The following is an 11448-nucleotide window of genomic DNA, read 5'->3' on the forward strand; positions in this document are numbered from 1 at the left end:
TTAGATGAGTCCTAGGGCTGAACTAGGCCCAGAGACAGTGAACTGGTTGGGAATGCAACATACTGAGACATCAGCTGGGGTAACTGAGGAAGTACTGGCATTACCCCTCTTCTAACCCTAGGCTGCACAACTCGCAGCTCCAGAGATCACTTCCTTCCACTTGAGGAGAGGAGAGGGAAGAGTGGGGAGGATTTTGTCTTGCATCTTGTGTGCCAGCTCAGCCACAGCAGGATAGGGCACTGGTCAGAGCCATAAGACCCTGTTTCAGGCCCTAACTCTTAGATGACATTTCTAGACATACCCTGGGCCAGACGGGAGCTCTTGAAGTAAAGGACCCAGTCCTGCTAGCATTCATCAACTGAAGAACTATTTGGCCCTAAATAACCAGAGATACTACAGATATCCAGATACTACACTGAAGACCTTGGTGAGCCTCTGAAACTTGCTGGCTTCGGGTACCAGCACTGTCACAGGGGATAGAGCACCAAGTGGGCTTTTGGGGTCCCTGATTCCAGGAATTTATCCTTGAATGGCATTTCTGGACCTGTCCTGGACCAGAGGGGAGCCTGCCTTGAAGGGTGAGTCCCAGGCCAGGCAGCATTCACAAGTTGACTTAAGAGACCTTGGGCCTTAAGGGAACATCAGTGGTAATCTGGCAGTGCTCTTCATGGCCTAGGGTGGTGGTGGCTACAGCATGAGATTCCCTGTTTTTGGAAAGGGGAGAGAAGAGTGAGAAGAATTGCATCTTGTGATTTGAGTGCCAGCTCAGCCATAATACAATAGAATATCAGGTAGAATTCTAAGGTTTTTGAGTCTAGTCACTAACTCCAGGAAGACATCTCTGGACCCACCCAAGTCCCAGAGGACCTCGCTGCCCTGAAGGGAAGGACACATGTCTGGCTAGCTTTGCTCACCTGCTGATTGTAAAGTTCCAGGGCCTTGAGAGCACCTATGCAGTAGCCAGGGAGTGCTTATAGCAGGCCTTGGGTGACACCCAGTGCTATGCTGGCTTCAGGTCTCACCCAGTGCAGTCACAGTGGTAGAGGTCAAAAGTAGTGCTTGTGTCACTCCATCCCCAGCTTTAGTGGCTCAAAACAGAAAGAGAGAGAGAAAGAGAGAGCAAGAGAGATTGTATGTTTGGGAAAAAGTAAGGGAAGAGAACAAGAGTCTCTGGTAATCCAGAGAATTCTCCCAGATCTTGTCTAACACCTTCAAGGTGGTACCTCCTCCATAAGTCTTTAAGAACCATAGTGTTACTGGACTTGGGTGCTCCCTAAAGCAGAAACAGCTTAGATCACAACACCCAAGTCTTTTCTTATATCTGGAAATTCTTCCTGAGAAGGATAGCTACAAATAAGCCCAGACAGTGAACACTACAATAAATACCTAACTCTTTCAATGCCCAGACTCAGAAGAGCATCTACTAACATCAACACCATCCAGGAAAACAAGACATCACCAAATGAACTAAATAAAGCATCAGGGATCAATCCTGGAGAAAGAGGGATATGTGACCTTTCAGACAGACAACTCAAAATAGCTGTGTTGAGGAAATGCAAAGAAATTCAAGATAACACAGAAAAGAAATTCAGAATTCTATCAAATAAATTTAACAAAGAGATTGAAATAATTTTAAAAGAATCAAGAAGAAATTCTGGACCTGAAAAGTTCAATTGGTATACTGAAGAATGCATCAGAGTCCTTTGATAACAGAATTGATCAAGCATAAGAAAGGATTAATGAGCTTGAAAACAGGCTATATGAAAACAAACAGAGGAGACAAAAAAAATAATAAAAACAAAGAAGACATTACAACTGATACTTCAGAAATACAAAGGATCATTAGTAGCCATTATGAACAACTATATGCCAATATATTTGAAAATCTAGAACAAATTTCTAGATACATACAACCTACCAAGATTAAACTAGAAAGAACTTCAAAACCTGAACAGACTAATAACAAGTAATGAGATCAAAGACATCATATATCATCTCCCAGTAAAAAAAAAAAAAAAAGCTTGAGATCTGGTGGCTTCACTGTTGCATTCTACCAAAGATTTGAAGAACTAATACCAATCCTGCTCAGACTATGTTTTAAAAAAAATAGACAAGGAAGGAATACTTCCAAACTCATTATACAAAGCCAGTATTACCCTGATACCAAAACTAGACAAAAAGAAAACCACAAGCCAATATCTCTGATAGATATTGATGCAAAAATACTCAACAAAATACTAGGAAACAGAATTCAACAACACATTAGAAAGATCATTCATTATGATGAACTGGGATTTATCCCTATGATGCAAGGATGGTTCAACATATGCAAAGTAATCAATGTGATACATCATATCAATAGAATGAAGGACAAAACCATATGATCATTTCAATTGATGCTAAGAAAGCATATGACAAAATTCCACATGCCTTGATGATAAAAACCATAAAAAAACTGAGGATAGAAGGAACATACCTCAACATAATAAAAACCATATACAATAGATCCACAGCTAGTATCATACTGAATGGGGAAAAACTGAAGATCTAATATCTGGAACATGACAAAGATGCCCACTCTTACCCTATTATTCAACATAGTACTGGAAGTCCTAGCTGGAGCAATCAGACTATAGAAAGATATAAAGCAGATCCAAATTGGAAAGGAAGAAGTCAAATTATCTTTGTTTGCAGATGATACGATGTTTTATTTGCAAAACCTAAAGACTCCACAAGAAAACTATTAGAATTGATAAACAAATTCAGTAAAGTTTCAGGATACAAAATACACATACAAAACCAGTGGTATTTCTATATGCCAATGGTGAAGAATATGAAAAAGAAATTTAAAAAGTAATCCCATTTGTAGTAGCCACACATAGAAGGATGTGGCTATTATAAATGGGATTATTTTTAAAATTAAATACTTAGGAATTAACTGATCCAAAGAAGTGAAAGAGCTCTATAATGAAAACTACAAAACAATGATGAAAGAAATTGAAGAGGACAACAAAAATGGAACAACATTCCATGTTGATAGATTGGAAGAATCAATATTGTTAAAATGTCCACACTCAAAGCAATCAACAGATTCAATGAAATCTCTATCAAAGTACCAATGGAATTCTTCATAGAATTAGAAGAAAAATTTGTTTGGAACCACAAAAGACCCAGAACAGCCAAAGCTATCCTAAGCAAAAAGAACAAAACTGTGGGAATCACATTACCTTACTTCAAATTATACTACAAAGCTATAGTAACCAAAACAGCATGGCATAAAAACAGACATCATAGACCAATAGAATAAAATAGAGAACCAGGAAGCAAATCCACACACTCCTTTTTGACAAAGATGCCAAGAACATACACTGGGGTAAAGACAGTCTGTTCAATAAATTGTACTGGGAAAAATGGATATCCACATGAAGAAGGATGAAACTAGACCCCAATCTCTTACCATTTACCAAAACAAAATCAAAATGAATTAAAGACTTAATTCTAAGACCTCAGACCATGAAACTACTATAAGAAAGCACTCGGGAAAATCTCTAGGACAATGGTCTGAGCAAAAAATTCTTAAGAAATACTGGACAAGCACAGGAAACCAAAGCAAAAATGGACAAATAGGATTACATTAAGTTAAAAAGCTTCTGCACAGCAAAGGATACAATCAATAAAGTGAGGAGACAACCTATGGAATGGGAGAAAATATTTGCAAACTACCCATCTGAGGGATTAATAACCATAGTATATAAAAAGCTCAAACAATTCTACATGAAAAAAATTAAAAATGGATGGGCAAAATATTTGAATAGACATTTCTCTAAAGAGGACATATGAATGGCAAACAGGCATACGAAAAGGTGCTCAACATGACTGATCATCAGAGAAATGCAAATCAAAACTACAATGGTTTGTAGTTAAAATTGTTTAACCTCACCTCAGTTAAAATGGCTTATATCCAAAAGAAGCAATAACAAATGCTGGTGTGGATGTGGAGAAAAGGGAACACTTGTACACTGTTGGTGGGAATATAAATTAGCACAAACACTATGGAGAACAGTTTGCAAGTTTCTCAAAAAAACTAAAAATTGAATTTATATACGATTCAGTAATCCCCTGCTGGGTATAGAAAGGACATCACTATATCAATATGTATCAGTATATCAGTATATCAGTGAGATATCTGCACTTCCACGTTTGTTGTAGCACTGCGCACAAAAGCTAAGATTTAAAAGCAACCTCGGTATTCATCAACAGATGAATGTATAAAGCAAATGTGGTGTATATATGAAATACAGTAAAATGGATGGAAGTAGAGATCTTTATGTTAAGTGAAATAAGCCAGGGACAGAAAGACACACATTACATGTTTTCACTTATTTGTGGGATCTAAAAATCAAAGCAATTGAACTCATGGATATAGAGACTAGAAGGATGGTTACCAGGAGTTGGGGAAGGTAAGCATGTGGGATTTATTTGTATCTTACTGCTCAAGGTCATCACCAAGTTCTGATTTTTCACTCATGCAAAAATTCAAAAAAGTGTAACCTCTGGCATAATTAATATATTGAGCTAGATATTGGTAATTAACTTATTTTGTGAGATTAGTCATATCTGCATGTTTTCTGTTCAAAAGACACTCACAGATTTTTGTTTGTTTATTTGTTTGTTTTGGTTATGTTTGAATTACAGACATCTTTGAATGATAGAGACAGATAATTTCTTCAGAGCAGGATTATAAACATAATAACCCTGTGGGGCAAAGTTTGGGCAGAACAGTGGGGGCAATTCTATAAGACATTATAACTACAAACTTGTCATGGTGATTTGTAGGACAAACCAAATCACCTGGGCTACCCAAAATACCTTGCAATGTGAGTTTCATTCAAAGTGGGAGTATCCCCAGGTGCCTTGCAGAAGCAAATGCTAATGTGCCATGAAGGAAGGCCTGTTAATATGACCTCAAAGAATTCCTAAATTAAATGGCCAATGAAAAAGAGAAGCTGACTATAAGCAAGGAAACAAAATAAGACAAAACAAAAATACTAGAAAGAGGAAATGACCTGTAAAGACATCAAATTTGGGAACTATCGGGAACATATTATTAAAGATAGTACTTATTATTTTTGAAAGAAAACGTACTTAAAAAGATCTTCATGGTGCAGAAAACTACAAAAGGACCAAAGAGACTGAAAAATTAACAACATTGAATATCCAATAAATAAAAGATAAAATAATTAAAAATAAAACTTAAAGAGTTAATGAATACATTTACCATCTAATTAGATGAAGTAATGAGAACATTAGTGAACAACAAAATCGAATAAAATAAATTATCCAGAGTATAATATGGAGGTAGGAAGAGAAGGGAACTATAAAAGGATAAAAATCCACAGAGTAGTATCATAAGAAAGTCCAGCATATGTCTAATTGGAGTTCCAACAGGTGAGAAAAGAGAAAAAGGAACATAAATTATATTGTAATAAATAATGCTTGAGGATTTTCTGGATATAGAGAATACATCAGTCCACAGATACTAGAAAAAATGTTACACTTAAAGTTCCTTTTCAGTACCAACAATAGCATCAGTGAATAGTGAAATGATATCCTCAATGTGCTGAATGAAAATGTGTCAACTTAGAATTTTGTACTATGTAAAAGTAAATGTCAAAAATTAAGGTAAAGCAAAAACATCTTAAAACAAACAAAAGAAAAATAAATTCCCATCACCAGATCCTTATTAAAGGAAAATCTAAAAGATGTACTTCCAGGGGAAGCAAAGTGATTCTAAGGGAAACATTAGATATTGTGAGAGAGAATGAATAATAAAAGTGGTAAATAGGTAGTAAATCTAAATTATCTTTATACAAACATCTAATAATGTTTTGATGTTAAACAGTACAAGATATAATTAATACAAACAACAATACATATAAGTAAGTAGTAGTAGTAATTGAGATACTTGAATTATCAAAAAAAGACTATATGAACTGATTAATTTTTGACATTGACAAACTATGCATGTGTGTCATAATTTGTACACTAAGTCCAAGAGAAAATAATTTTCTTAGCTTGGTTTGTGCTGCAATAAAAGAATTCTATAGACTAGGTAATTTATACAAAACAGAGATTTATTTCTTACAGTTCCAGAGGCTGAGAAGTCCAAGATCAAGCAAGGGCTGTTATCAAGCAAGGACCTTCTTGCTGAATCATTCCATGGTGGAAAGCAGAAGCACAAAGGGCAAGAGAACACAGGCAAACAAGAGGGTGCTTAACTCCCTTTTATAACAAACCCACTTTTGTGATAATGATATTAATTTATTAATGAAGGCAGAACCTTAATTATGTAATCACCTTTTAAAGGTCACACTTCTCCATCCTGTCACATTGGAGATTTTCAGCACTAGATTTTCAGTTCTAGTTTTCAGCACTAGAACTTTGGGGGACACATTCAAACAATAGCAAGTATAGAGTCAGTGTTGAAGAGAAAAAAATAAACCATGAGAAAGATATCTATTTAAACAAAAAACAACCAAAAAGAAAGAAAAAAGAAAAGAAAAACAAATCATAGAACAGGAAAAATACATTGAAAGTGTGAAGTAAGATGGTATATGTAGACACAAATATATTAGTAATTAAATGTAAAAGGAATAAATATTTCATATGAAAGTTAAAGAGTCCTGCATAAAAGTATAAATTCCAATTATATACTATTTAAATGGTGGTATCTAAAATATCAGTAATGAAAAAGATTAAAATAAAATATAAAATATAATACAATGCCACCTAGTATAACTATGTTAAGATGATAAAAGATAGACTTAAGCAAAAATTATTACTAGACATAAAGGAGGTCATATAATAAAGCCACAGGAGTCACATTATTAGAATTACATAAAAATTGTTATTTCATGGACATTATAACATAGTCTAAATAAATTCCTAATTGACAGAGCCAATAACTTGTAAAATATTTTCTAAAGTCATGACACCTAAATGAAAATGAACTCTTTATATGCCATATTTATACTTTGAAAATTTTCTCATACCTTCAGAGGTTTATGATATTACATATATCATTAATCTTATTGCTAGGAAAGATAATGAAAATGCTTTCCACTTAATTTATTAATCTTTGTTATTTTTGCATATCACAAAATTAGCTGATAAACTTTGCTTAAAATGATAATAAGTAGTTAGATATTTTTTTAGTTTGCATTTTGTTTTATCATTGCTGTAATGACAGGCCAGGCCACATCTTACTCTGCTGTAATTATGCTGAGTTAGCTCTTTTATACTGATTTCCCTTCCAATTTGCTATGAGTATTTGTTTCCTCTTATTCACAATGTGATCACATATTAATTATTTTTTTTCAAATACAGGCATTTATTTATCCAATAATTGAAGTCAGTGGAATAGCATTGTAATAGTAGATTAAAAGTGGACACAGGAAGGGGAGCAACACACACTGGGGTCCTGTCAGTCGGGGAGTAATGGGAGGGGGAGCATCAGGACAAATAGATAATGAATGCGGGGCTTAAAACCTAGGTGATGGGTTGATAGGTACAGCAAACCACCACGGCACACGTATACCTATGTAACAAACCTGCACATTCTGCACATGTATCCCAGAATTTAAAGTAAAACAACAATGACGACAAAAACTGGATTTGGGATTTAACAAAAACAGGCACTTTAGATTTGACAAGCTGTTTGATTTTGAGTGAGAGCTCTCTGGACTACTATCACTTGAGATGCAAAATAAATATAAAAATGATTGCTGCTGCTGCTGCTGGTAATGATACGTACCTCTACCCTCAATCCTATGCCTGTTTTCACTACCACCATGTACTGAGTTTCTGCAAGGTTTCAAAAAATTATTATTGATTTGTAAACATTTTTAACATAGAGACCATATCATTATCATGTATAAATATCAAAAATGTCTGCTTCATGTTTTTAAACTGTCTTTTTTATGGGGTCATTTACCAAATGAATCTTTAATTTTAAATATAATTAGTTGTATTGGCCGGGCGTGGTGGCTCACGCCTGCAATCCCAGCAATTTGGGAGGCTGAGGTGAGCAGATCACCTGAGGTCAGGAGTGCGAGACCGCCTGGCCAATGTGGTGAAACCGCCTCTGTACTAAAAATACAAACATTAGCTGGGCGTGGTGACATGCTCCTGTAATCTTAGCTACTTGGGAGGCTGAGGCAGGAGAATCGCTTGAACCTGAAAGGTGGAGGTTGCAGTGAGCTGAGATCATGCCACTGCACTGCAGCCTGGACAACAAAGCAAGACTCCATCTCAAAAAAAAAAAAATTTAGTTGTATTATCATTTTCTTCTAGAGTTTGTGTTTTGTACCTTGTTAAAAGAAACTACATGAACCTTCTGTATTCCCATTTATTTAGTACTTATTTTATGAAATTTCCATTTATTTAATATTTGTTTCCTCTTCCTTAAAGTTTTTCATTTTTTTCTATGAAATACATGTTGAGTGCTAGAATTATTCCAGGGTTCTTATAATTTATGTTCAGGGAATATAATCTTTTAAATTATGTGTTTTTTCCTCCCTCTGTCCCCCAATTTATTGGTACTCTCATTATTTTAGGATACTGATCTTGTTATCAATCTTATTGAACTCATTATTTCTAATAATTGTCTGTACATTATCTCATGTTTGTTATATAGATGATCATATGATCTAAACATAATAATACTCTTGTTTACAATTATTTCCAACCTTTATGTCTCTTATTGTTGTTTAAGTTTTCTTCTGTAACTGTATTGGATAAAACAGTACAATTTGAAAACAGGAGGTCATAATCAACATTCTTGCTTTCTTTTTAAATTTAACAGAAATGCCCCTAACAAATCACTGCAAAGTATGAGGTTCTTGAGGGTATTTGCAAATCCTAGGTTTTCTATTATATCATACTGCTTTAAAAATTCATGCCTTTATATGTTTTTTAAAGAAAACAAGGAAACATTTATGAGAGTGAAGTCATGGTGCCCTTTGGAAATTTGATGAAATACAGATTTTGTACATCAACACAAACATTTTGTGTATGATATAGGGGCTCATAGATCTATTCAATGTTCTCTATTGACTCAATGTTAAGACATCTTGATTTTAAAAAATTGTTAAAACATCCAAGAAACATTTACTAAACACCCATTATATGGGAATAACTGTAAAATTCATGCTCTGTAGGGTAAAGTTCACGTGGAAACCTCACACTCTAGATGCTGTTAGTATAAAACATAAACTAAGCAAATGTTAAAATATGATCCATGCAATCTTTAAAAGGATATATGAATTCTTATCTCAGTGACTTTTTTAAATGAACGTTTTAGTAAAAGCTGTGGTCTAATTTTAAACACCATTTAAAAAATTTTGTAAAAGTTTCAGATAACATGAATAAACACTAGGCTGATCAAATGAGAATGACTTCATTTACTAATAAATTACTTTGTATCTAGCCTCTCTATTTCATTAGATTTTTTTCCTGAGTTTCACCACATTTTATCATATTACTCTGGTATGTACTTGAAAATCTTTATTTTGGTTCAGCTGGCATAATGGCACTCAGAGCTTTTTTATTAGCAGTTTTGCAAAAAATGTGTCCAAGTCATTTTTCTCCAAAAAACAACAACAACAAAAAATCCCTTAGGCTTTTTAAAAGATGCTTTGTCTGCCTTTGCTTTCCAAAATGTCATTGATGACTTGGAAATAAATAAATGGATAAAATGCTTTGGTTGAACTGGTTGTAGTGATGGACAAGGCACCTTCTGGAGTGAAGTAAGGCCGCAGGCCTGCTACATTAAGGATGGATTGAGAGTCTGGAACTTTATCTTACCTACAGTGCTTTTTGCCTCTCGGCATGAAGAGCAGATGATTATTTTTGCTGGACCTCTTAGCTGCTTCTCAGGCCTCTTGCACATTTCACAGGTTTATATACACTCAGAGAAGGCATTCTGCCTATGGCTGGGTTAACCTCACATTTTCCTGAATTTTTAAAAAGATGTCAAATTGGTCAAAGTTTCTTTGGGTATATTTCTATTCCACTAATCTTTTGAAGTGAAATTGCTTACACCTGTTTTCGCAGAGGTTTCAGGAGAGAGTTTTCATTTCAAATGATTAATATATTCCGTGTCTTTGTTAACATCTGAGGCTAAAAACAGTACCTAGATGATTCACTTTTAATCTAAGTTGGCATCAAGTTTGGGGCAAAGAATATGACTGAATTTGCATATTTATATTTGCATATCGGTTTATATTTAATATTAATATATGCAAGAAAATAAAAGGTTTGGGGGAAATAACAATTATTACTACCGTATAATAACAATTAAGCAATGCATCTAACTAACAGGTAACAATAATTTCTGGAACTTAGGGAAACTCATCAAGTGATTGATTCTCAAAATGTGATCTTGGATATAGTTATGTTCAGTGTCAGGTTTTTAATCCAGAATTGGTAAAATTAGCTCTGTCAATTAAAATGGAATCCATTTTAAAGTACAATTCTGAGTTATTCCTCTACTAAATGTTTAATATTCATATAAACTATTGGATCATTAGTTCATGCCCCGTCTCGAACTTGATCTAAGACTTAAAGCCTTGATCTTTTGTTTTATGAATATTTAATTGGACTGAATTCTTTTCCTTTTACAGTGTGAGTGAGAATGAAGCGTATTCTTCATTGCTAAGGTTATCCGTTGTGCTTGGCATTTTAATTTACTTTTTAAAACTTTTAACCAAGGACCATTTCAATTCCAATGAGCATACTTTATCACACTTTTTCAGATGATTACATTTTCTCTTTGAAGTTTTTTAAAAATTCTTCTGAAGCTTGAGAATATTTCCCCTCTAGTTCTAGCTTACTAAACAGACATTGAAGTCATAAAGAAATCATCCTTCTGTGATTTGGGGACTAAGGTTGGTAGATGACTAACTACCAAAGAGTGTATCATACTACTAAAATACTAGAAATTGTCAAACATGAGTCATCTTGATTTCTCTGATTAATAGTATATGTGACTTAACTAGAATTAAGCATATAAATATAAATTACTGTCTCTTAGAAAGTATTTAAAACAAGTTACCAGTGAGGTAATAATTACCCTTTCCACCAATTTTTGTCTATGAGGTCATAACTACCCTTTCCCCCAGTTTTTGTCCATCTTCATGAAGTGTTGAGGTAGAATGAGAGGCTGCTCATTAAATTGAAGGGTCAAGAGAGAAGATGAGTTTTTACTGTATACTTCTTTATAGACCACATACACAATGCAATGAATTATAAAGAACTACATTGAAGTTACTGATTTTAAATTAACCATTATTACTAATACAATTTAGTTATAATTCCGTGGATTTTAGTATACTACGACTTCCCAAGTATCTTTTGTTTCTTGTTTGATTCTTACAGATGATGAGTAAA

Source organism: Macaca fascicularis, chromosome 8 (genome assembly GCF_037993035.2).
Source record: "Macaca fascicularis isolate 582-1 chromosome 8, T2T-MFA8v1.1".
NCBI lineage: Eukaryota > Metazoa > Chordata > Mammalia > Primates > Cercopithecidae > Macaca > Macaca fascicularis.